Here is a 25,287-nt window from a genome sequence, read left to right as displayed (position 1 = left end):
ACTCCACCCAAAAACAGCAGAATACGTATTCTTCACAAGTACACATGGAACCTTCTCCAGGATAGACCATATATTAAGCCACAAAACTAGTCACAATAAATTTAAAATATTGAAATCACACCAAGTGTCTTTTCTAATCACAATGGAATGAAACTACAAATCAGTAACGGAAGGAAATATGGAAAACCCACAAATATGTGGAAATTAAATAACACATTCTTAAGCAACCAATTCGTCAAATTAGCTATCAAAAGGAAATCAGAAAATACCTTGAGATGAATGAAAACAAAATCACAACATACCAAAACATGAAATGCAGCAAAAGCAATGCTCAGAAGGAAATTTAGAGCTATAAACGGCCTACATTAAAAAAGATCACAAATCAATAACCTAACTTTCAACCTTAAGGTTGAAGAAAAAGTTTAAAAAGAAAAGTTTTAAGAAAAAAGAAGAGCAAACTAAACACAAAGCAAGCAGATGGAAGAAAATAATAAAGATTAGAATGGAGATAACGAAAAAGAGACTAGAAAAATAATAGAATAAAAAAACCACAGGTTGGTTTTTAAAAAAATGAATAAAATTTAGCTTGACTGGCAAAGAAAAAAAGAAAGAAAACCCAAATTACTAAAATCAGGAATTAAAGTGGAGATGTTACTACTGACTTTATAGAATTAAAAAGGGTTATAAAAGAATACTATGTACAATGGTATGCCAACAAATTAGATAACCTAGATGAAATGAACAAATTTCTAGAAACACATAAACTATCAAAACGTACTCAAAACTTTTCCAAAAAGAAATAGAATATCTGAACATAGCTATAGTAAGTAAAGAGATGGAATCAGTAATTGAAAAACTTACAAAGAAAAGTCCAGAACCAGATGGCTTAACTGGTGAATTATACCAAACATTTAAGGAAGAATTAACACCAATCCTTCTCAAATTGTTTCAAAAAATAGAGGAGAAGGGAACACTTCATAACTCATTCGATAAGGCCAGTATTATCCTCATACCAAACCCAGGCAAAGATATCGCAAGAAAAGAAAATGACACACCATTATCCTTTATGAATATAAATGCAAAGATCCTTAACAAAATACCAGCAAATCTAATTCAGCAGCATAGAAAAAGGATTATACAAGACCAAGTGAGATTCATCCCAGGAATGCAAGGGTGGTTCAACATTTGAAAATTGATATAATACACCATATCAATAGAATATAGGGAGAAAACACCTGATCATCTCAATTGTTAAACAGAAAAACATTAGACAAATTTGACATCCTTTCATGATAAACACACTCAACATCTAGGAATAGAAGGGATCTTTCTTAATATGATAAAGGGCATCTATGAAAAACCCACAGCTAATAATCTTAATGATGAAAGACTGAAAACTTTTCCCCTAAAATCAGGAACAAGACACTACTTCTATTCAACATTGTACTGGCCAGGGCATTTAGGCAAACAGAATAGAACAGAATGGAATGCAATGAAATAAAATGAAATGAAACTAATATAATATAATGCATCCAAATTGGAAAGGAAGAAGTAAAACTATCCCTACTAAAAGATTATATGATTTTACTCACAGAAAATCCTAAAGAATCCACACCAAAAAAAAAAAAAAAAAAAAAAAAACCATTAGAGCAAATATATGAGTTCAGCAATGTTGTAGGAAACAAAATCAACATACAAAAGTCATTTGTATTTCCATACACTAACAATGAACAATCCAAAAATTCTCAAATTAAGAAAACAATCCCACCATTACAATAGCGTCATAAAGAATAAAATACTTAGAAATAAACTTAACCAAGGTAATGTAGGACTTACACACTAAAAACTATAAGGCGTTGTTGAAAGAAATTAAAGAAGTCCTAAATAAATGGAAAGTCAAAGCAATCTACAGATTCAACAATTCGATCTTTATCAAAATGCCAACTACACTTTTTGCAGAAATGGACATGCTGATTCTAAAATTTTTACGGCATTGCAAGAGACCTCAAGTAGCCAAAACAGTATTGAAAAATAAAAATAAAGTTAGAAGACTCACATTTCCCGATTTAAAAATCTTCTACAAATCTACAGTAATCAAAAAAGTGTGGCATTGGCATAAGGATAGACATAAAGTTCAATGAAATAGAATTGAGCACCCAGAAATGAACTCATATATCTATGGTCCATTGATTTTCAACAAGAGTGACAAGATCATTCAATGGGGAAAGAATAGTCTTTTCAACAAACGGTGCTGGAACAATTGGATATTCATGTGCAAAAAATGTTGGAATCTTAGCTCACACTATATACAAAAATGAACTCAAAATGTATCAAAAACCCAAATGTTAGAGCTAAAACTGTTAAAAGAGAACATAGGAGTAAATCTTCATGACCTTGGATTTGGCAATAGACTCTTAGCTATAACACCAAAAGCATAAGCATCAAAATAAAAAAAATAGATACATTGGACTTCATCAAAATTAAAAACTTTTGTACATCAAACAACACCATTAAGAAACTAATGCCCTTAAAATATAAGTTTTCAGAAATTATTTTAGCAATGTCCATTTATCTCCATTTTTTTCTCTGTCTCTTTTATTGATTGAAAATACAACCTCCTTTATCGATCCTCAAATGTTCTTATCTTTTCTGTCCTATTTCCTATTAGTAACCATTTGCTTTACTTTCTGGGTGCTTTCCTTGGCTTTATGTTATAACACATTTTAAAAATCTCTACTATCCTATTTTTTAATTCCTAAGAGCTCTTTTTTGTGCTGAGTGGTTTTTTTCTACAACATCCCTTTTTGTCCTATGATGGCAACATATTATCATGCAGAACTTTAGAGACATTTTAAAAAACTAAAATTATCTCCTCCCTATATGGTCACTGTTTCCTCTAAGTTACCTTTTCCTGCTTATTTGTTTCAGACAAATAATATCACATTAGGTGATTTTTTTCCAGCAATTGGCTGATCCTTGGTTAAATGTTTATATTTAGGAGAGAGACACCAAGTAGCTGCTTGGAAGCTCTGAGTGCATGGATGGTACTTGATGACTCCAGGCCTCACTCTGTGGTGACACGGCTGGCTTGTTTTGTAGGAAACACCAATGCCAGTATCTTCAGGTCTTTCAATTTGCACTTGTCAGATAACACAAAGAAAATTCTTCAGTTTCCTGTCTAGCTGTCAAATTTGTGGAGGCTAAGCAAGCATCTCAGCAACAAGTATACACACATTTATTTAATCCCCTAGTTTCAGAGGTACAAGACCCTCTTTTTGACCTGTTCCAGAGACAAACCATCCGGTCTCCTGTTGGAGTGGGAGAGGAACAACAGTCAGCCTGGGTAATAAAGAAAGTATGTAGAATCAAACTGCTTCTTAAACATTTTTCAATCAATCCTTCTTAACTTAGCCTTCCATTCACCCCACCTCCAAAAATGTAGAGGGACTCTGGAATAAATTGAACTAATTCTTGGTTTTTCTCACTGCCTGAATAGAATTCATCATTTTCAGTCCATCTTTCTACGCCAGTTACTACTAAATTATCTGCTTCCCATCTTCCAAAATATTGTTGCTATTGTTTCATTTCCCATGCTATAGCTTAGTGGAGCTTCAGGAGGGAGTGAATATAGATGTGTGTATTCAATCCACCATATTTATTTATGCTCATGTTGACCAATTTCTTTGTTGACCTTTCCTTCTTGCATCTCAGTCTCTAGGTTCACTTTCTGTCTTCCTGAAGTATGTCTTTTAGATATTCCTTTAATAAAGACCTGTTGGTCATTAACCCTCCCAGTTTTTATCAGAAGATGTCTATTTCACCCTTGTTCTTGATAGTTTTTCTACATACATGATTCTAAGGGTTATTTTCTCTCAACACTGTCTTCAAGTTTCCATGACTAATAGTGTTGGGAAGTCAGATATCATCTTAATTGTTACTCCTTGTAGGTAATGTCTTTTCCTGTGGCTGCTTATAAGATATTCTCTTTGCCATTGATATGCTAGAGTTTCACTACAATGCAGTGACACTTAGATTTTTTTTAATTTCTGCACCATTCCACATGTCAACATTGTGCTTCCTGTATCTGGAATTCAACTCTTTTATCGGTTGTCTGACTTCATCACCTATTATCTCTTCAAGTGTTCTCTCTTCTTCGTTCTGTTTTCTTCTCTAGGATATTATATCTTATGTATTTTTCATCTGCTTGTCCCTGTTAAATTCTGGGCAACATCTTCAGGTGTTTATTTACGTTTACTAATCCTCTCTTGGTGTGTGTAATCTACTCGTTAAATCATTCATTGAGAGTTTTATTTCAACAGTTATATATTTAAAGGTTTTAAATTTTAAAGGTTATGAGTATTTTTTTCTTTTGCAAATCTGCATGATCATTTTTATAGTTTAATATTGCTTATATATATAACCCCACCTTTTATATCTTTAAATATTTCATACTTAATGATTTTGCATTGTTTAGCTGAAAACTCCAATATCTGAGGGCCTCCTAGGTTTAAGGGTTTTTTCCTGCTGCTTTGTTCCTGTGTGTTTGGCAGCTTTTTAATAAGAGTTCTTTTCTGGTTTATCTTTATCTGTGGAAATACTGAGGACCTAAACTGAAGGTGCTCTCCTTCTGATAGTATTGCCTTTGATTCTGCCTGCAGCCAGGGGTCATTGTCTGCACACACTTCAGACTGCTCGAAGGACCACAGCTTAATGAAGACTCAGGTTAAATTCCTACTTTGCCACCAGGTCTAAGCCTAGTCTCCTATTCCCAGTCACACTCATCCAAGCATACCGGCACCTGTCCTCAGGGAAATGGTGCCATGAAGTGTGCTCAATACCACATTACAGCTCACTTTATTGGGGGAAATGGTAAGGGAGCTTGGAGATTTCCCTTATTTTCTAAAAGCCCATAATTGCAATAAAGATTCGCTTTATGCAGAATCTACTTATTTGTAGCAGAAGTATCTCTCCCCCAATAGAAGCTGAGCAAATGTTCCAATGATAGTATAGCTGTGGAGACTCTAAAACAGTTTCCGGCTCAGCACTATTGACAATTTGGGCTCGATAATTCATTATTGTAGGGAGCTGTCGTCAGCACTGTGGAAAGTTCAGCAGCATCCCCCGCCTCTACCCACCAGCTGTCAGTGGCACCCCCCCCCCAGTTGTCACAACCAAAAATGGATCCAGATATTTCCAAATGTCCTGGGGACAAATTTGCCCCTCGTTGAGAACCACTATGTGCAGAGAACTTAGTCTCTTTTGCGGTGGAATCAATTTAGTGATCTAAGAGGTCTTCGCTCCACCAGCGATGTCAGAGGGCACATCAATTGGCTGCAGGACTTGTTTCTTCTTAGTGGAGATGCAAACACCAACTAAGGCATTTTATATTACAAGACTAAGTGGAGAAATCCGAGTTTCTGGAACTACCTGGGAAGGTGGCTTGTGGAGCAGCATGTCCTATCTTGGATGTTCTAGATAGCTTGAAATCATTGGAGTCTAAACTCAGCCTTAGAGTCACCTGGGGAATTAAGAAAAAAAAAAATCTCAATTCAGACATTCTGATTAAATATGTCCTGCTCAAGAGCCTTTTCCAGGTGATTAAGAGGTGCTTTGGGGGTACCAAGTGAGGGCTATGGGGGTGCCAGCTGTGATCCTCTTCCCTTCCTTCAGTGTTCCTGCTTCCAGGCCCCGCACCTGACCTGGCTCTGGCCCAGGGCGCCGGAGAAGCGGCGCCGCCGCCCGGCAGAGGACGCCGCGCACCACGACCCGCTCTCTCGCCGGCAGGACCGCGCCCCCAACTCCTGCGTCACAATCGCTGAATCCCCCCGGCACCCTGGGCGCTGGCGCTGCCTCCGCCGTGCAGGGGGCCCAGGGATCTCCGCAGACGGGCAGGGGCTGTGAGGGGCTCGCTTCCTTCAGGCGGGGAGTCGGAGCCGGTCACCGCGGACACCGCCCCGCGCCCAGGCAGGCGTCGCTTTCCGACCTCTCCGATGGCAGCTGCCCTTACAAATCCCGGACAGCCCCGGGCGCGCTCTCTGTCCTCTCCGCCGCCGTCCTCATTCTGCCCGCTTCTTTCCCTCGTAATTGGTCTCCGTTTTGTGAGTCTCCAGTATCTCAGGTCCGTCTGAAAAGTGCACGAAACCTTGGTCTTGACCGTCTTCCTGGCAGGAGGTAGACGCCACCCACCCGCAACTCAGGACTCCATATGTTTAGTAGCAAAAGCGCGGCGACCTGCGGGAGTCAAGGTTCGTTCAAGAATGTGCGGAGAGTTACTGCTTTGACCCTCAGAGGAACCTCAGTCAAGAGCGCGTCTGGGCGACAAGCGGTGGGCGCGGTAAGAAGCCTGACCTGGGACTCAGCCGAGTCCACAGCCAGCGCTCCAAAGCCAGGCCTCTGCGGGTCGTCCAGGTCAGGAGAGGCAGTGTGACCCCAAGGACTCGCGGATTCCAGCGTCCTGCGGGAAAGACGCAGCTGCCAGGGTCGGTCTGCCACAGCTGTGGGGCCTTGGCCAACTGTCACGGCAGAGCTGGCAACGACTGTTTTTGAGGGCTTTGAGTGGTTCTCACAATCTGCCCTTTCACCTCGCGGCAAACTCTGCCTTTTAACTGTGGTTGGTCTTGGGTGGGGGTGTCCGGTCGCTCCTCCAGACTTCGCCACACAATCTGTGTAGGATCTTGGGCCCCAGACAGATTCCTGCCCTTCCCCCGGGGTTTTTTGTTTACACGTTCCTCAACAGGTCTTCTGCGTCTTGAGAGCAAGACTCCTCCTACAGAGGCAGCCGGGCTTTGCTTCTCCTTCCCCAGAAGCTAAGTATCCTTGCCTGTGCCCTAGGGATGAGAGGGCTTGCTGCCCTCCCCTAGTGACCTAAGGCTTTTTCTTGGAAGGAGACAAGGGTCTGGGGGCTTTGTGTTTGTCCCCCAGCAGCAGCAGGTTCACCTTCGGCACACCTGAACCACCACCATGTGCTCCAGATTCCTACCATGTCCTCAATCTTTCGAAACGTTGAGAATCCAGTGGAGGCCATTGGAAATGAGCTTGCTAGAGAGCGAAAGCTCCCTTTGTACCGGGCCCCCAGCTATTCCAAACTGACGTGCTAGCCTGCCCTTGGCCTTTAAGAATTCCTTAAATTTTAGCTGATTTCCTCTTACTGGCTTTTATGGCTGCCATTTCTTTTTCTTGAGCTCTGCCAAAGGTGAAACAGTTTGCGTGTTCATTTCTCTTTGGAGGAATCTGGCCCTCTCTTGAATTGAGTTTACCTGGTTCTCTTTAAACCTCACCTTTCTGATGGGCCAAAGTTATGATTTTGTAAATTATTTGTTTTTTCTTGTTTTTAGGCAGAAGTGATGTTCTTTGCCTTTTTTTACTTAAGCCTCATAATCTATTTTTAAAAGTTATTTTTCATTTATTAAATATAGTCCATGACAGGCATCCCTTTCCATGTGTAGATGTCAAGGCCATTTGAGTCATTTTAACTAAGACTCAGGATGCAGGAAGAACTACGTTGTGTAACAGCACCAAAGGATTTCTCCATCAGGTCAGAGCACATGTTTATGGACTCCAGTTTTCACCATCAAACGTTGTTAAAAGCTTGCTCAAAAGATGCATGGAGAGAGGAGAGAGGGGCATGTTTCTTGCTCAGTGATGGATGAGGCATTTCCCTGTAGACAGCCAGAAGAGTCTAGGATTTGAAGTAGAGATTTCCCGCATCCACAATGAGAATCCTGCCTCTAGCTAAACAGTGTTCTGGAGAAAAATCCACTTTTACTGATTCTTAAAGTTAACTTTCCTTTCTCCCCTCTCCAACATGGTGCTCATCTCCCTTTCGTGAGTGCCAGCATCTTGCTGGCTCACATGCTGCTGGGGGCTCAGCTCCGGTGTTCTTTCTAAGGCTGATACTAAGCCTTCTGCCTCTGTGATTAGAAGCAGCAACAGTGCCATCATAAGCCAGATAGGTCTGAGCCAACAGGAGAAATCAGAACCAATCTTCACGCTCCTGGAAATGAAACTTGCCATTGTCTCAGACCCCTGAAGAATGATGGAATTCTGAAAATTTGGAGATGTCTGGATGGATGCCATGACTTCTTCACAGCCAAGCTCCTAGAAGAGGTTGGATGTAACCTCCCACATGCTCTTCAAGCCTTCACACTCTGAAACCTGCAGTAAGATCCCTGAGGAAAGTAATCTGATCATAGTCTCCAAGAACCCTCAATTCTCAAATCACAGGGACTCCTTTTGGTCCTTGGACTATGTGACTGTTGTGGCACTTCTCCAATCCTTTCACAGACTTCAGTGTCTCTGCCCACTCTTTAAATATTGGTGATCTCTGGGGCTTTGTCTTTTTCGCTCTCTACATGTTCTCCTTGGAAAATCTCAACCCCTACCAGGTTAAAATACAACCAGTCCTGCCTTAAGGTTGCAGGTGAAATACAAGATGAATTTCAGAATTCCAGTTGAATTTCAGATAAACAATAAATTATTTCTTAACATAAGTATATCCCATGGAATATTTATCTGAAATTCAAATTTAACTGGGTATCCTGTATCTTTATTTGCTAAATCTAGCAACTCTAACCCCATCCACCCTCCTCACCCACACCAATGCTGAGGACTTTCAAATCGGTATTTCCAGTCCCATCTCCCCAGCCTCAATTCCGGGCCTGTGCAATCAATCTCTGTGGACATCTCACGGGCTGGTTCCCCAGAGGCTGCAAACTCAACCTGTCCCAAGCCAAACACCACCCTTGCCACAAACCTGCTCCTCCTCATGTGTTCTCCATGTGCAGGAATGGCAGCACCAGTGGCTATACCAGGTCCTCTTCCCAGATTCTCCCCTCTTCCTCCCACTTCCCACCCGGTGGTATACATATTAATTCTGCTGTACTGATCCAATCCTTCCTCTCCATCTCCAGCTTTAGAGCCCTCATTAATTCTCACCTGGTCCATAGTTCTCTGTGCTTCCAGCCAGACCCCCAAACCACTCTTTCACACTGCTGGGAACCAGCAAAAATTTGCCAACAGGCTGATCAGATCAGGTCGAGTTCCTTTAATTTAAAAGCCCAACTTTGGAGTAGCTCCACGTGTAAAAACTGAACCTGTGCAACTCCTTCGAGCCGGAATCGAACCAGCGACCTAAGGATTCCTAGAGAGACCAAACTACAGTCCTCCGCTCTACCAGCTGAGCTATCGAAGGGTGCTTGTCCAGTGTTTTGGGCAAATACTTTGTTTACCGCAGACAGGAGCCTCGTTTGGAGAGGATGTTTGGAAGGGTTTTCATCACGCGCTCCTAGAGGGCGACAGACTTCCCATGCCCTTTGAGTCCCACTGTGCAGCGTCTTTAGATCCCTGGCCTAACGCTATGATCATCAGCCACCCAAAGACCTTTTTTTAAAGCGACTCTAGATTTGAAGAGCACAGACGGTGGACAAAAAGGTCGAGGAGAGCCCGAGCTCTGCGAGATCACGGCTACGGTCACCACTCAGCGGGCGTTGTCCTCCGGAAGGGGTTTAATTGCAACGGTCCCTTCTCAACAGTCTTCGCCTAGGGCTGCTTTTTCTCTTTGGTGCTTATTGTTCAGACTTGGTGAAAACGACCGAGAAAACAATTCTTGGCCCTGAAGGAGCAGAGAAGCTGTATGCCGAGGCCGCCCCGGGTCAGAGCCCGGCTCCCGGCCACGATCCCCGCCGCAGTCCTGCCCTCGCCCCGCGGGCTCCTCGCTCACTCACTTTTCTGCCGGAGGTGTCGTCATCTTGCAGCGGGGTAAAGTGCAATGGCCCTGGAAGGAGTGATTGAGACGGCAACTTGGACTTCTAGGCGGAGAGGATAATGGTGGCGGGATTTGTTGATTTGACCCAGAAGGCCTTTTGCAAAATGTCTTGTGCTTCACCCCGGGTCTTATGGCACCCCGAGCTCAGAAACGAACCCACATCAATGACCACTCGACAGAGCTGCTGCATTTGTTACTTCTAAGAGCATCCACTAGTCCTGCTGGTCGCATCAGGAACCCTTGAACCAGCGGCGGTCTGTCTTGGACCCTCAGTGCTCCTTTTTTTCCCGGAGGTCAACAGAGGGTTCTCCTAGCCCCTCCGCGACCCGCGAGCCAAAGCGCTCTGAGCTCTGAGGTTGCCTGTAAAGGCGTTTCTCCGACGTTGCCTTCTCTTTCTGCTTTCCTTGAGTCTTAAAACTATGCTCACCCAGGATTTGACCTGGGTCCTTTCACATCCAACGCGAGAATTATTGACCATAAACCTACAGGGACAGAAACAGGTCCGCTCCTTCAAGGAGTCAGCTCCGCCCGTGCACTCTGTACGTACCCAACCGCCGCCCCCCACACACACCTTTCTTCGACTCTTTACGTCGCTCTAGCCTTCAGTATTATTTGTTCTCGAATCCACTTTGCTGGTCGTTGAGACCGTAGCTCCTTCTGCAGACCGTATCTGACCCACGGTCTCCACCGGTCACACCTGACGGGAGCGAGAAGCCCCCATCCCTTACCGGAAGCCTTTACAGCTAGAAGCAAAAATGCTTGGGATTACTCTACCCAAGGAAATGTTATCTCTTTCATGAATGTGCGGACTCTTTCTCGTTGATCCCCAGAGGCCGACTCGGTCCCTGTACTCGAGGTTGGGCCTCCCACGTAGGAACTGTAGATAATGGAAGAATGAAGACTTGCAGGAGTGCGTCTGTTCCCCAAGCCGGTATGTGGGAATCCAAGCGGGTGTGCACGGCAGGGATTCCTGGAGAAGGTTTGGTCGGCTCAAGGCAATTCACCCAAACACTACTTGCCAAGTTGCCACCTTGTAGGTCTTGCATTCTCAGAGGGAAAGAGCGATCGCTGTGACCTGCTGGTTCCCAGTGTCATGCAGGAGTCTTGCCTGGCAGGCTGGGGCTTCTTTCAGATCCAGCTGTCTCTGTGCTCTAAATCTGGAGTTGCAGTTGTTTGCACATGGTGGGCAAGTCTCCAAGTTGGATTTACCCTATCCTAATAATTTGTTGTGAATCTCCCAGTTTAGAACCTCTGCCAAACCACGCTGGTAGTGAGGCTGCATGCTCAGGAGGTAGTGCACTGTAAATCAGGGCTCACCGCTTCAAATCTCCAGGGGGACTTTGGGGCTGAATTGTGCATGAACTGCCTGATGCTTTCAGCTTCTTCATAACATTCTCCTTCAGTGGATCCCACAGAGCAGAGTAAACTTCCTTACTGAAAAGGATTTTGCAATTTAGGATTTTGGCTGGGAAAAAAAATCATTCTAGTGCTCTCTCCTTGCTGCAGTGATGTAAGTTGATTTTGGTTGGTGATGTAAGAAATCTCTATCTTGCAATTATTTTTTAAATATTTGCGGTGTAGAGAGTCAGGGTCCTTGGTGCAGATGTAAATGAAATTTTTTACATTCTTTTTTTGAGTGTGTGTGAGGAAGATCAGCCCTGAGCTAACATCTATGCTAATCCTCCTCTTTTTGCTGAGAAAGACCAGCTCTGAACTAACATCTGTTGCCAGTCCTCCTCCTTTTTCTCCCCAAAGCCCCAGTAGATAGTTGTATGTCATAGTTGCACATCCTTCTAGTTGCTGTATGTGGGACGTGGCCTCAGCATGGCCGGAGAAGTGGTGCGCCAGTGCACGCCCGGGATCCGAACCCTGGGCCACCGGTAGCGGAGCGCACGCACTTAACCGTAGGGGCCAGCCCTCCTACCTTCTTAAGAGGAAAAAGTGAGATACAGGGAAACTAAATTGACATAATTTAATTAAAAGGTCAAATAGGGTAGAAGATACCACGTTCTTGACAAGAAAGGACTCAGAGCAGTCCACTACTGCCATAGTTAAAGCCTTGCTTAATATGAATGAAGAATTGAAACAAACTAGAAAAGCACTTGATGGGAAAACAATGTGTTTTGGCACCTTTTCTACTTTCTGAAGTCTTTTTACTGTCTGGGACAATCATATATAGCAACTGCATTTTCTAGCTTATTAAAACTTATGTGAAATATTTAAAGTGTTGAAAGAAAAAAACCCCACCAGCCTAGAATTCTGTATTCAGCAAAGTTATCTTAAAAAGTGAAAAAGAAATAAAAACATTCTCAGACAAACAAAACTTCAGGGAATTTGTAGCCGTAGAATTGCCTTGCAAGAAATGGTAAAAGAAGTTCTCCAGGAAGTTCTTCCTAGGTCAGAAACTTGGATCTACATAAAGAAAGGAAGAGCATTAGAAAAGGAATAAATGAAGGTAACATCTTTTATTTTTCTTCTTCTTAATTGATATAACAGGTAAGAATTTTCTTAAAATAATAATAGCAATAAGATAGTGGATCATCATAGCTTATGGATAACAAGTGAGTGATAGCAATGTTATAAGGGATGAGGGAGAAACTGGGAATACTATGTTATAAGCAGTATATGGTTATTTAAAAGAAGACATAGATTAGTCGGAAATGTATAATTGCAAACTCTAAGGCAACCGTTAAAAATTTTTTAAATTTTTAATGAAAGAAGTATAAGTATAATTGATTTACTGAGAGGAGGGAAAATGGAATCATGCAAATGCTCAGTTAGAACCAGAGAAGGCAGAAGGAGTAGAAGACAAAAAAAGAAACAAAGAACAAGGGCAACAAATATAAAACAGTTACAAATATGGTAGATATTAACCCAACTACATCAATCATTATTTTAATTGTGAATGGTCTAAATACACTAATTAAAAGACAGAGACTGTCAGAGTGATTAAGGAAACCACTATCCAACTATGTGTTATCTACAAGAAGCTCATATTAAGTATAAAGACATAGACAGATGAAAAGTAAAGGGATGGAGTGAGATATCCCATGCTAACACTAATTAGAAGAAAGATGGAGTAGCTATGTTAATTTCAGACAAAACAAACTTCAGAGTACAGAAAATTATCACAGATAAAGGGGGCATTAGATAATGATAAAGAAGTCAATTTTCCAAGAAGAGATAGCAATCCTTTATGTGGATGTACCTAACAACAGTGTGTCAAAATACACGTGGCAAAAACTGACAGAACTGCAAAGAGAAGTGGACAAATCCACTACGATAGTTGGAGACTTCAACAGACTTCTATCAGTAACTGACAGATCTAGCAGGCAGCAAATCAGTAAAGATGTAGATGAACTCAACAACGCCATCAACCAACTGGATCAATATGGACATTTATAGATTACTTCATACAACAACAGCAGAATACACGTTATTCTCAAGCTCACTTGGAATATTCACCAAAATAGACTTCATTCTGGACCATAAAACACATGTTAACAACTTTAAAAGAACAGAAACTATACAAATTATGCTCTCAGACCACAATGAAATTAAACCAGAAAACAATAACAGAAAGGTAGTTGGAAAATCCCAAAATATTTGGAGATTAAACATCACATTTCTAAGTAACTCAGGGGTCAAAAAAGAAACCTGAAAGGAAATTTTAAAATATTTTTCACTAAATTAAAATGAAAATACAGCTTATCAGAATTTGTTGGATGCAGCGAAAGCAGCAACTAGAGGGAAATTTATAACATTGAATACATACATTAGAAAAGAAGAAAGATCTAATGTCAATAATCTAAGCTTTCACCTTAGGAAACTAGAGAAAGAAGAGCAAATTAGATCCAAATAAGCAGAAGACAAGAAATAATAAAAATTAGAGCAGATATCAATGAAATTGAAAAGAGGAAACTGGTAGAGAAAATCAGTTAAAGCAAAGGCTGATTCTTTGAAAAGATCAATAACATTTATAAACCTCCACATGGGCTAACCAAGATAAAAATAGAAAAGACACAAATTACTAACATCAGAAATGAAAGAGAAGTATTACTACTAATCTCATGAACATTAAAAAGATAATCAAGGAATATTATGAACAGCACTATGCCCATAAATTTGATAACTTAGGTAAAATGGGCCAATTCCTTGAAAGACACATTTTAACAAAACTCACACAAAGAAAGGTAGGTCATGTGAGTAGGCCTTTATATATTAAAGAAATTGAATCAAAAATTTATAACCTTCCAAAAAAGAAAGCACCAGGCCTGGATGGTTTCACTGGTGAGTTCTACCAAACATTTAAGAAAAAAAAATTATAACCAATTCTCTACAATCTCTTACAGAAAATAGAAGCAGAAGGAACACTTCCTAACTCATTCTATGAGGCCAATATTACTATCAAAACCAGACAAAGCCATTACAAGAAAGAAAATTACAGACCAATATCTCTTATGAACACAAATCTTTCAATATATATTAGCAAATCAAATCCCACAATGTGTAACAAAAATTACACATCATGACCGAGGTTTATTATAGGTATGTAAGGCTGCTTAAATGTTCAAAAATCAATTGATATAATCCATTACATCAACGGGCTAAAGAAGAATCATGTAATCATATCAATTGATGCAGAAAAAGCACTTGACATATCCAACATGAATTCATGATAAAAACTCTCTGTAAACTAGGAATAGAGGGGAACGTCCTCAACTTGATAAAGAACATCTACAAAAAACCTACAGCTAACATCATACTTAATTGTGAGAAACTAGATGCTTTCCCCCTATGATCAGGAACAAAACAATGATGCCTCCTCTCACCACTCCTATTCAACATCATACTGGAAGTCCTAGTTAATGCAATCAGACAAGATAATAAAGGTATACAGATAGAGAAGGAAGAAATAAAACTGCCTTTGTTCACAGATAATATATGGTTTATGTAGAAATTTCCAAAGAATGGACAAAAAAAAACCTCCTGTAAACTAATGAGCAATTACAGCAAGGTTGCAGAATACAAGTTTAATAAACAAAAGTCAGTTGTGTTCTTATATACCAGCTAGTATATAGGAACAATTGGAATTTGAAATTTAAAACACAGTACCATTTATATTAACACCCCCCCAAGAAATCTTTTGGATATAATTCCAATAAAATATATATAAGATCTATGTGAGGAAGACTATAAAATGCTGATGAAATAAATCAAAAAACTAAATAAATGAAGAGATATTCCACGTACATGGATAGGAAGACCCAATATTGTTAAGATGTCAGTTCTTCCTGACTTAATCTATAGAATCAACACAATCCCAATCAAAATGCCAGCAAATTATTTTGTGATATCAACAAACTAGGGTTTATATGGAAAGGCAAAAGATCCGTAATAAAGACCCACAAGTCACACAATACTGAAGAACAAAGTTGGAGAACTGACACCACCCAACTTCAAGACTTACTATAAAGTTATAGTGATCAACACAGTATGGTATTGGCAAAAGAATAGACAAACAGATCAATGGAACAGAATAGAAAACCCAGAAATAGACCCCCATAAATACAGTGAATTTATCTTTGAAGAAGTAGCGAGGGCAATTCAATAGAGAAAGGATAGTCCTTTCAACGAACGGTGCTGAAAAAACTGCACATCCACATACAAAAAAAAAAAAAAAGAATTTAGACACAGACCTTACACCTTTCACAAAAATTATCTCAAAATGGATCATAGACCTAAATGTAAAACACAAAACTATAAAATTTCTAGAAGATAACATAAGAGAAAATCTAGATGACCTTTCATTTGGCAAGGACTTTTTGGGTATAACACTGAAAGCATAATCCATGAAAGAAAATATTGATAAGTTGGACTTCATTCAAATTACAAGCTTCTGCTCTGTGAAAGACACTGTTAAAAGGATGAAAAGACAAGCCATAGACTGGGAGAAAATATCTGCAAAACATGTCTGTGATACAGAACTCGTATCCAAAATATGAAAAGAACTCTTAAAACTCAACAATAAAATAACAAGCAACCCAGTTAAAAAAAATTGGGTGACAGATCTGAATAGACACCTCAGCAGAGAAACCATACAGATGGCAAACAAGCGTATGAAAAGACACTCAACCTCATATATCATTAGGGAATTGTAAATGAAAACAACGAGATACCACTACACACTCATTAGAATGGCTAAAATCCAAAACACTGACAACACCAAATGCTGACAAGGATGTGGAGCAACATGAACTCTCATTTATTGCTGGTGGGAATGCGAAAAGGTACCGCCACTTTGGAAGACAGTCAGTCAGTATTTTACAAAGCTAAACATAGACTTTCCATGTGATCTAGTGATCATGCTCCTAGGTATTTACCCAAACGAGTTGAAAACTTATGTCTATACAAAAATCTGCATATGAATGTTTATAGCAGCTTTATTCATAACTGCCAAACCTTGGAATCAACCAGATATCCTTCAGTAGGTGAGTGGGTAAATAAACTGGTACATACAGACAATGGAATATTATTTAGTGCTAAAAAGAAATGAGCCATCAAGCCAAGAAAAGACATGAAGGAAACTTAAATGCATATTGTTAAGTGAAGGAAGCTAGTCTGAACAGGATACATACTGTCTGATTCCAACTATATGACATTCTGGAAAAGGCAAAACTATTGGGAAAGTAAAAAGATCAGTGGTTGCCAGAGGTTCAGGGGAGGGAGTGATGACTAAGTGGAGCACAGGGCATTTTCAGGGTGGTAAAACTATTCTATATGTTGTTGTAATGGTAGATACATGAAATTATGCATTTGTCGAGTCCATAATACTGTACAACACAGAGTGATCCCTAATGTAAACTATAGACTTTAGTTATATAATAATGTGTCAATATTGGTTCATCAATTGTAGCAAATATGTCACACTAATGCCATATGTTAATAATAGGGGAAACTGGGGGGATATGGTAGCTATATTTTCTGCACAATTTTTCTATAAACCTAAAACTGCTATAAAAAGTAAAGTCAATTAAAATTTTTTTAAAAAGCTTCTTAAGCTTCCAATATCTAACAATGTAACTGAAATGTGGAGAAATAACTAAATTTCCAGACCATTATCATGTGTTGGATTTTAAAAGTGGTACTTTTTAATTGCCTGTCTTTATAATATCATGCTTGAATTATGTGTGGGATTTCAATGACCTCACAGAACTTCAAATATCCTGCAAACCATGCAATTCCTTCTGACTTTTGACTATCTAGAAGGAGTAGTACTTATGTGTTATTGGCTTTTCAAGCCATTGAAAGCTATAAGGTAGTTCTTTAATGTGTGAAATCTAACACTTTTGACCACAGGATAGTTGAGAAATGTGATTCAAGTAATTTCAAGTTTTTAGAGAGCAGTAGTTTGAAAGTTTGTTAAAGATAGTGAAATAGTTTGTGTTTCTCTTAGGTAGAAGGTGATAAAGACAAGCACATTCCTTTGCATGAGCATTCATCTATGTTTAAAAATGATTGAAAGGGGTAGAAGAATGCATTTGTATGGTGACTGACCACCAATAATGTACAACAAAAATTTCACAATAAAAAATAATAATAATAATTGATTTTAGTATCCTTTTCTTTGGATATTAAAAGTTATTTTCCTGAAGAAGCTAAATATTTCATATAAAGACTCTAGGATTTTTTAAGTCTTTTAAATTTTTTTATTTAAGACCTTTGGAACTTAGACATATTATTTGCTAAGTTTTAGGAGAACTCATTTTCGTATTTCCTCAAAGAATGATTTAAGTAGCAGGAATGACATCGCTTTAAAAACTGATGAAAGAAAAACCATTTGGGATGCTTGTTAATTGTTTTTCTTATTAATTTGTAGGCATTCTTTATATATTTGGGATGTGAATCTTTTGTTGGACGTACAAACACATTCTCCCTTGTCACTTAATGAAATTTTTTAAATGAGAAGATCTTAATTTTAATGTAGCCCCATTTATCAGTTTTATGTCTCTATATTTGTTTTTTGTATTTTGTTTAAGAAATATTTGCCTAACTCAAAGTCATCAAGGTATTCTCTCATTTTTTTTAAAGAAGCTTTACTGTTTTACATTTCACAATTAGATTTATAATTCATCATTTTCGTACGTGATATGTGCTTTGCATCAAGATTCATTTTCCCCCATTGTATTAGCTAAATGATTCATCACCATTTATTGAAAACACAATTCTCTCCCCTACTGCACTGCGACATAATCTTTATCATAAACCTATGGCCAAGTATGGGTCTATTTCTAAATGCTGTACTGTTCCATTGGTGTATTTGCCTATCCTGTATCACTACCACTCTAACTAAATGGTTGTGTCTTTATAACAATTCTTGATATCTGGTACAGAAAGTCCTCCCTATTTGTCCTTTCTAAGAGTCTATTAACTAGTTTTTTACTTTGCATGTCCATGTATACTTTAGAATTGTCCTGTCAAGTTGCCCTGCCCAATTGTGGAATTTTGATTGGATTTTTAAGATTATGGATTATTTTGGGGAGATTTGACATTTTTACAATATTGAGTTTTCCAGTCCAAAACATAGACTGTCTTTCCATTTATGTAGATTTTCTTTAATTCTCCAATAATATTTTGTATTTTGTGCCTTGAGATTTTGCACATTTTAAAAGATGTGTTTCTAGGTATTTCATTTCATTGTCTGATGCTATTATAAAGGTAACTTTTCCAAAATTTAACATTCTAACTGATGATGACATATAGAAATATAAGTAATCTTTGCATATTGACCATTGATACTGCAAAATTTTTTAAATCACTTTTTCTTTCCAGTAATATATCTGTAGATATATTTTTTTGGCTTTACACAGTGAAGGTTTATTTTTCACTCATATCACAGTCTTGTGGGCTGCAGCAATGGCTTGGAGATCCAGGCTCTTCAACGTGAGCCCTGCGTGGTCACCAATGATAAGGAGGAGAGTGAGGGACAGGCACATGTGGACAATTATACCACTTGTGCTCACACATCTCTGGCTAAGACTGATCACCTGATCAGCCTAACTGCAAGGGAGGCATGGGGGGCCATGGCATTGGTGAGCATCATAGACTCACCATAGAGACAAGGGAAAAGAGAAGGTGCTTGAGCCCACCACCCTTATTATCAAAAGCTATCCCACCCACCGAGAAGGACAAACACCTAGGAGTTCATTTATTATCAGTCATTGTATCTTAAATCCTACAAATGGTGTCAACAGCATTCTTACTTTGTAGATGCTTTAAATTTTCTTTTTACACAATCCTTCATTTTCATTTCTTCTAATGAAAACCTTCAGTATAACGTTGAATAGGAGACAGTGGCCGTCCTAATTTTGTTTCAGTCTCAAACGGAAATCTATCACCATTTCACCAGTAAATATGTTGTTTGATATGACATATAATGAGATCATTTTTTGTAGATACACTTCATCAAACTAAGAATATTACCTTCTATTCCTAGTTTACTAATAATTTTTGTCATGAAAGATATTGAATTTTATTAAATGAATTTCCCGCATCTATTAAAATAGTCTTATTGTTTTTCTCCTTTGATCCATTAGTGTGGTGAATTACATTGATTTTTCTAATGTTAAATCAATCCTACCTTTATTCAATAGCTACAAATTTTGTCAGATATGCTATAATTTTTGTATACAGCTCTATTCGTCTTGCTCATTTTTTGTTTAGAATTTTTATATCCATGTTCACGAATGAGATTGGCCAAAATAATTCTTTCTCTTAATGTCCTTGTCTGCTTAATATAAAATTCATACTGTCTTCAGGGGCGGGCCCCGTGGTGTAGTGGTTAAGTTTGGCGTGCTCTGCATTGGCAGTCTGGGTTTGGATCCTGGGCGCAGACCTATACCACTCATCAGCCATGCTGTGGCAGCAACCCATATACAAAATAGAGGAAGACTGGCCCAGATGTTAGCTCAAGGTGAATCTTCCTCAGGAAAAAAAATATCATGCTGGCTTCATAAACTTAGTTATTTCCTTATATGTGGGGATATTCTAGTTATTATCACCATGGTTTTTTACTTCTCCTATATTTTGGCTGAGTAACTCTTCTCACATTTATCTCTCAAATGTCATCAAGCAGATGTTTTCATATATTTTTTCAACTTCCAGATTTCCTCAGTAGTAGGGTTAATTTGCATATCTTACTACATAATTCCCAGAAACTTCCTCATTTGCTTTTCACCATAGAAAGCCCTGAGCTCTTGGAATATGTCACCTCTGGTTGTTATCTTAGAAATCGTTGTGGGCCTTTTTTGTTTTCCAATAAAGCAGGTCTCTAGTCATTACTCCAGGATGTAATGATTCAGTCAGAGCCTCATCTTTCTTGAACTGATGTTGACATGCCTTATGTCAGTAAATAATTTAACATGTGCTGGATGTCTATTCTGTGCACGGCACTACGCAAGGGGCTGATGATACCAAAATGAATACGGCATTGCTCCAGACTTCAAGGAGCTCACTCCTAAAGAGGATGTTGAAGTATAATATCAGTATAGTGTAATAGGTGGAAAGCTGAAAATAATCGAGGAGTACCAAAGAGACAAAGAGGAGGACAACCAAACCAAACCAAAAGATTCTGGTAAAAGACGATCCTGAAGTGAGTAGGAGAGAATGAGAAGGAATTTGATAGGTGAGGAGGCAGAGGGACCAAAGCAGAGTAAGCACATTGTTATCACCTGGTGTTTGTAAACCCAGGAAACACGGCACATTTTGACTGAGTCAGAGAGTTTGGGTGGAGGTGGAAGTGGTGGTAATGGAATTGATTACACTGGTTACTTCAAAGGTGACTCCTTATGGGCCTCCAGTATTTTCAGTAAAATATAAAGGTGAGAGGAAGAAAAAGTCCACCTGTATAAAGAGTAGCACTTCCTATCTTCTGGGACAGTGCAGAGCTCCCATCAAGGGTGGGTCATGCCACAGGACATAGAGGTAGGAACTCACCTGCCCTTTCTGTGACTCCGATTCCTGCCCTATTATCTGACATATGGTGAGAGACAACAAGGCTGCAACAATGGGAAAAGCACAGCGGGAAACAAGGAGCAGTGCCTAGTGAGAAATTGCTTGTTTTCAGGCTTTCATCCCAGGCATGGCTTCTCAGACGCTGTTCTTCTGCCTTGTAAAAAAGAAAGGAGTGCCTTCTGATCCTGAAGAGGCTGAGTCACCATGTTATTTCTTGTGGCTACCAGCCTCTAGGACTCCACCCTCCCCTCTTTTAGAGAGTTTTATTTATCTGCAAAGTGTTCGATGATTTTGGCTTGAGCAGGCTCTGATATTTAAACAAGGAGAATTTGCCATAAAATGCCCCATGATATTTCAGTCTGTGTACAATATGGGACTGGGAGGCAAAAGGTGGACCTGAAAGGATTACACTTATTATCTTCCATCTTGAAAAGACTGTGAAATTTATCCACACTCCCTTTATCCACTACTGATTGAAAAACGCTTCATTTGAGGCCAGGTCTTAGGTTTCTTGCTTATGTATTTTATGTGCAAACAGTTATTTTACCAGTCTTGGACCACATCCTTCTTGATTGCCGGTATTAACATGAGTACAGAGATGGAAGAGAGTGATTGATTTGGTTTCTAATCAATCCCACCATTGAAAGTAAGCATTTTCATTTATAACCTATTTATAAGCATTTATTACCACTGGGGATGGCCTCCACAGAGGATTATATTGATCCAGGCATCAGGAACCCAGCTCAAGGCAATAATTGCCGAGAAAGTCTAAGATGATGAAGAGATGAGATGATGAGGTTTGAGAAAGAGAGAAGACAATTTTAAAAGATCTTGAATGGAAATTGCCCAATTCCCCCTTCCTGCCAAATCTGAAAAGTAGGCAAACCCTTCATCCAACATAAGATTTTCCTCTCTTGGCATCAGCAATGTTTCTGCCTTCATCTGTCAGCTGATCCAAGCCAGGTAGCTGCAAAAACTATGTGCAGAGAAAAGGACAGAGGGAGTGGAAATGAACAGAGGTGAATGTAGAAGTACACAGACATTATCGACTTTTCTTCTGCTGGTCACGCTGGTAGAATAATATACATATCAAGTGATAAAGCGTGGTGTCTTCTCTATGAGGACTCACAAGAGATGTTGAGAAATCTTCCCCTTGCTTCTGGGGTGAGCAGCAATTGGAACCCCAGGGAGATGATGAGATAGGATAAAATTCCATGCACAATTATTTGTATCTTCCTTTCCCGCTAGTCCTGGACTTGTATGTATGCTCTAGTGATACCATATATAGTTACACACTAAATCAACAGTCTTCAAGTTTCTTTTTTCTTTTTTTTTTTTTTGAGGAGATCAGCCCTGTGCTAACATCTGCCAATTCTCCTCTTTTTTTTTGCTGAGGAAGACTGGCCCTGGGCTAACATCCATGCCCATCTTCCTCCACTTTATATGGGACGCCGCCACAGCTTGGCTTGCCAAGCGGTCCGTCGGTGCGCGCCTGGGATCTGAACCAGCGAACCCCGGGCCTACGCAGAGGAACACATGCACCCAAGTGCTTGTGCCACCGGGCCAGCCCCAAGTTTCTTTTTATATTTTAAAATTGTTCTGTGTCCACTCCACTCTCTGATCACAGATGTACCACTGCTCCTGATCTAAAACTCAGCTGACTCCAGGGCATGGTTGTCAGGAGACCTCCCATATTTTCTACTCTGCCTGCCACCCCAGCCTGAATTAGAACTTCTCAAGATTGATTTTAGCTTTAGATTTGCATGGAATGTTCTATTTACTTCTATTGCAGTTTCCAGCACGTTGTATTGTAACTGTCTCCTTCCAATCTCTGTGTCCCCTACAGATAAGGAAATATTGAAGGGCAAGAACTGTATTTTAATCTTTATATCCCTGGCACAAGCACAAGACATGGGGAAGATTAGGTGCTTGTTGAGTGGTTTGTGGACAGAACATACCTGAATGCCAACCCTAAGGAGCGGTAGCTTTTGTGAGCAAACACGACCTGGGTTCATGAGATAAGAAAAGGATGCAGGACTGACTAGGCCCCGTTTTGATGGATACCTGCCTCTGTTAACAATTCTAAGGGCACATTTCTTAGTAAATAGGGAAAAACACCTAAATATAATGGCGGAAGCATTAGCCCAGTGCATGAAGGGGTAGAATTCTAGGATGTGCAGGAAAGGCCTAAGAATCCATCATCGATCCCACTATAATTTCTGCATACGGTGACATTCAAAGCTGGGGTCTCTTTGTAGCAGCGGAGCTGTAGAACCCTCAGGTAGAACCCTCAGGTAGACCACCTGTCTGTGCCGTGAGCAAGGTTGGAAAGATCATGCTTTTACAATAAGAGCCAAAGCCTCCAGGGGCAACAAATACAAGTAAAAGATGAACAAAACCTGAGGCTCCAAGGAGCAACACCCAGACACCACACTAACAGGCCACCTAAGCAGGCCACTGAGAGTTATAATTGTCCCTCTCTATACACCGATAAATGGTGGTATTTTTATCGTAAAAATTCAGATAAAGTCCAATACAGAATTGGCAAATACTTAGAGTGTCCCAAAGGTAATTCTGTACATATACTATGCTAAGTAGGCAGAAACGATCGTTTTTCTTTCACTCTAGCTTAAAATATTTATACAGCATCAGAATCAGAAAAATGAAAATACACACAGACAAAAAAAGAAAAAGATGCAGAGAGTAGGGTGCAGAGAGACACAGAGAATGACAGAGGAGAAAGTGTTGCAGGATGAGCGGATTCCCCCTGCCCATGTGATGGCCTGTATGCTGATTGGCCTGCAGAGTTTGCCTTGGACAGCTCCCCACCGCCCACCTGTCTGGCAAGAAACTGTCCACGTGGAGCAAAGCGGTGGTGCCAGAACTGGCGCTCCGGAGCGGGAGCAGGAGCGGGAGCTCTGGGTGAATAAAAGTGGAAAGGGGGCAGGATGTCGAGGTGGCTGCGCAATAAGGCAAGAGCAACCAAGACTGTTTTGCGCTGAAGGGCACGGGTGTGTGTGTGTGTGGACTCCGCGCAGAAGGCGCGGGTGTGATCCCTGGCGACAGCAGGCACGCCCGTCCTCCTGGCTCTGTAGGGGTGAGGGAAAGGCTTTCTGCGCTTTGGCATGTGAGAGGGAGGCTGCTGCGATGCTGCTAGGGGCCCAAGGCTAGGCAGAGGTGGGGCTGGGTGTGCTGGGCGCTGGGCACTGGCACTCTTGGTGATGGGGCAAAAGCTGTGAGGCACCTCCTTCGAGCCGGAATCGAACCAGCGACCTAAGGATGTCCACACGAGTCCCGTCTACAGTCCTCCGCTCTACCAGCTGAGCTATCGAAGGGTGCACACTGCCAACCCTGGGTCATTACCTTTTCTGGAACTGACGGAGGCCAAGACACTGGACCGCCCCAGGGCCACCGTGCCTTGGGGTGGTTGGAAGTCCCTTTGGTTGGAAGAGAGCCGCGCACAAGCCTGGGCTTGCTAGTGGCCAGGCATCCCATCCCAAGGCGGCCTTTTGCAAGATGCCTGAGCCCGGACTCTCACCTCCTGCCTCATTTCCCCTCCCTGCCCCCCTCTCTCCAGGTGGGGAGGACAGCCAGGGGTGGCCGGAGAGCCAGTTACGGAGTGAGGGGAGAGGGGCGTTGGCGAAACTGATGCGTGTGACCGCTAGAGGAGGGCTTGCTGAGGAAAGGAAAACAGGAGGAACCCACCGGAACAGGCACCGGGTGAGCGGCTGCGAACAGCAGGCGCACGGTCCGGTAGAGGTCCCTTAAGGAGTGCCTCCAAGCGCAGCGTCCACCTGCATTCTGTCCTGGTGCGCCCCGCCCCCCACCAAATCCGCGCCGCCTCCCTCTGGCTCCGGTCCTGGCGCCCAGGTTTCTGACTTGCCCCCAACCCCTACCCGGCCCTGCTGCCCACCACGACCTAGGCTCACTTTTCCACGCAGTGAGGCTTACTGGGAAGCGATGCAGGAAGGATATCGGGCTGGGGGGGAGGCCACGCCCATACAGACCCAGCCATCGCGGCCAATCTACGGCTTCGGCTCCTCTCCTCTGCCCAGTGACCTGGATTCCTTAGGCAGAGGCGGCTGCTCCCTGGAGTAGCTCTAGGTTCCGTGGGCTTCCTGGAGAGGACCAGAGCCAAAGGGAAAGCGGCAGAGAATACTGGTGTCCGGACTGGACCTCTTGTGCTGGCTCCAGGTATTCTACGAACCTTTCAGATCCCACCTGGTGTTTGCCAGCCATCCCCAGACTGCTCACTCAGCCATCGAAAACCCCAGAGAGGCATGGCAAGTCACATCTAAGTGGCATTCCATGGAATGGGTGTGTCACAACCCTCTGCCTGGGAGACGTGCATGTCTACACCCACGAAGATGAGGGCCACTGCCCAGGAGGCCCCCTGCTACTCTCTGTGATGCCACAAACTGGAAGAGTCGGCAGTGCTGGGACTCACCCTCAGGTGTGCCGGTCACCAGAGCCCACAGCCACTGTCCCCCACCTCCTGCCGCTATTCCCCC

The 25,287-nt window shown here is 41.3% G+C and overlaps 2 non-coding genes across 2 annotated transcripts; both read right to left on the bottom strand.

Annotated features, from left to right (window-relative positions):
- Positions 1-9,101: 9,101 nt before the first annotated feature.
- TRNAY-GUA (transfer RNA tyrosine (anticodon GUA)) lies at positions 9,102-9,190 on the bottom strand. Its single transcript is given in 2 exon segments — positions 9,102-9,137; positions 9,154-9,190. It is a non-coding gene; the product is annotated as a tRNA-Tyr (tRNA).
- A 14,831-nt stretch (positions 9,191-24,021) lies between these two features.
- On the bottom strand, positions 24,022-24,111 carry TRNAY-GUA (transfer RNA tyrosine (anticodon GUA)). Its single transcript is given in 2 exon segments — positions 24,022-24,057; positions 24,075-24,111. It is a non-coding gene; the product is annotated as a tRNA-Tyr (tRNA).
- Between the last annotated feature and the right edge of the window lie 1,176 nt (positions 24,112-25,287).

This window comes from Diceros bicornis, chromosome 5 (genome assembly GCF_020826845.1).
Source record: "Diceros bicornis minor isolate mBicDic1 chromosome 5, mDicBic1.mat.cur, whole genome shotgun sequence".
NCBI lineage: Eukaryota > Metazoa > Chordata > Mammalia > Perissodactyla > Rhinocerotidae > Diceros > Diceros bicornis.
The sequence above is the reverse complement of the archived record's forward strand: the minus strand, read 5'-3'. Positions and strand labels throughout refer to the sequence as shown.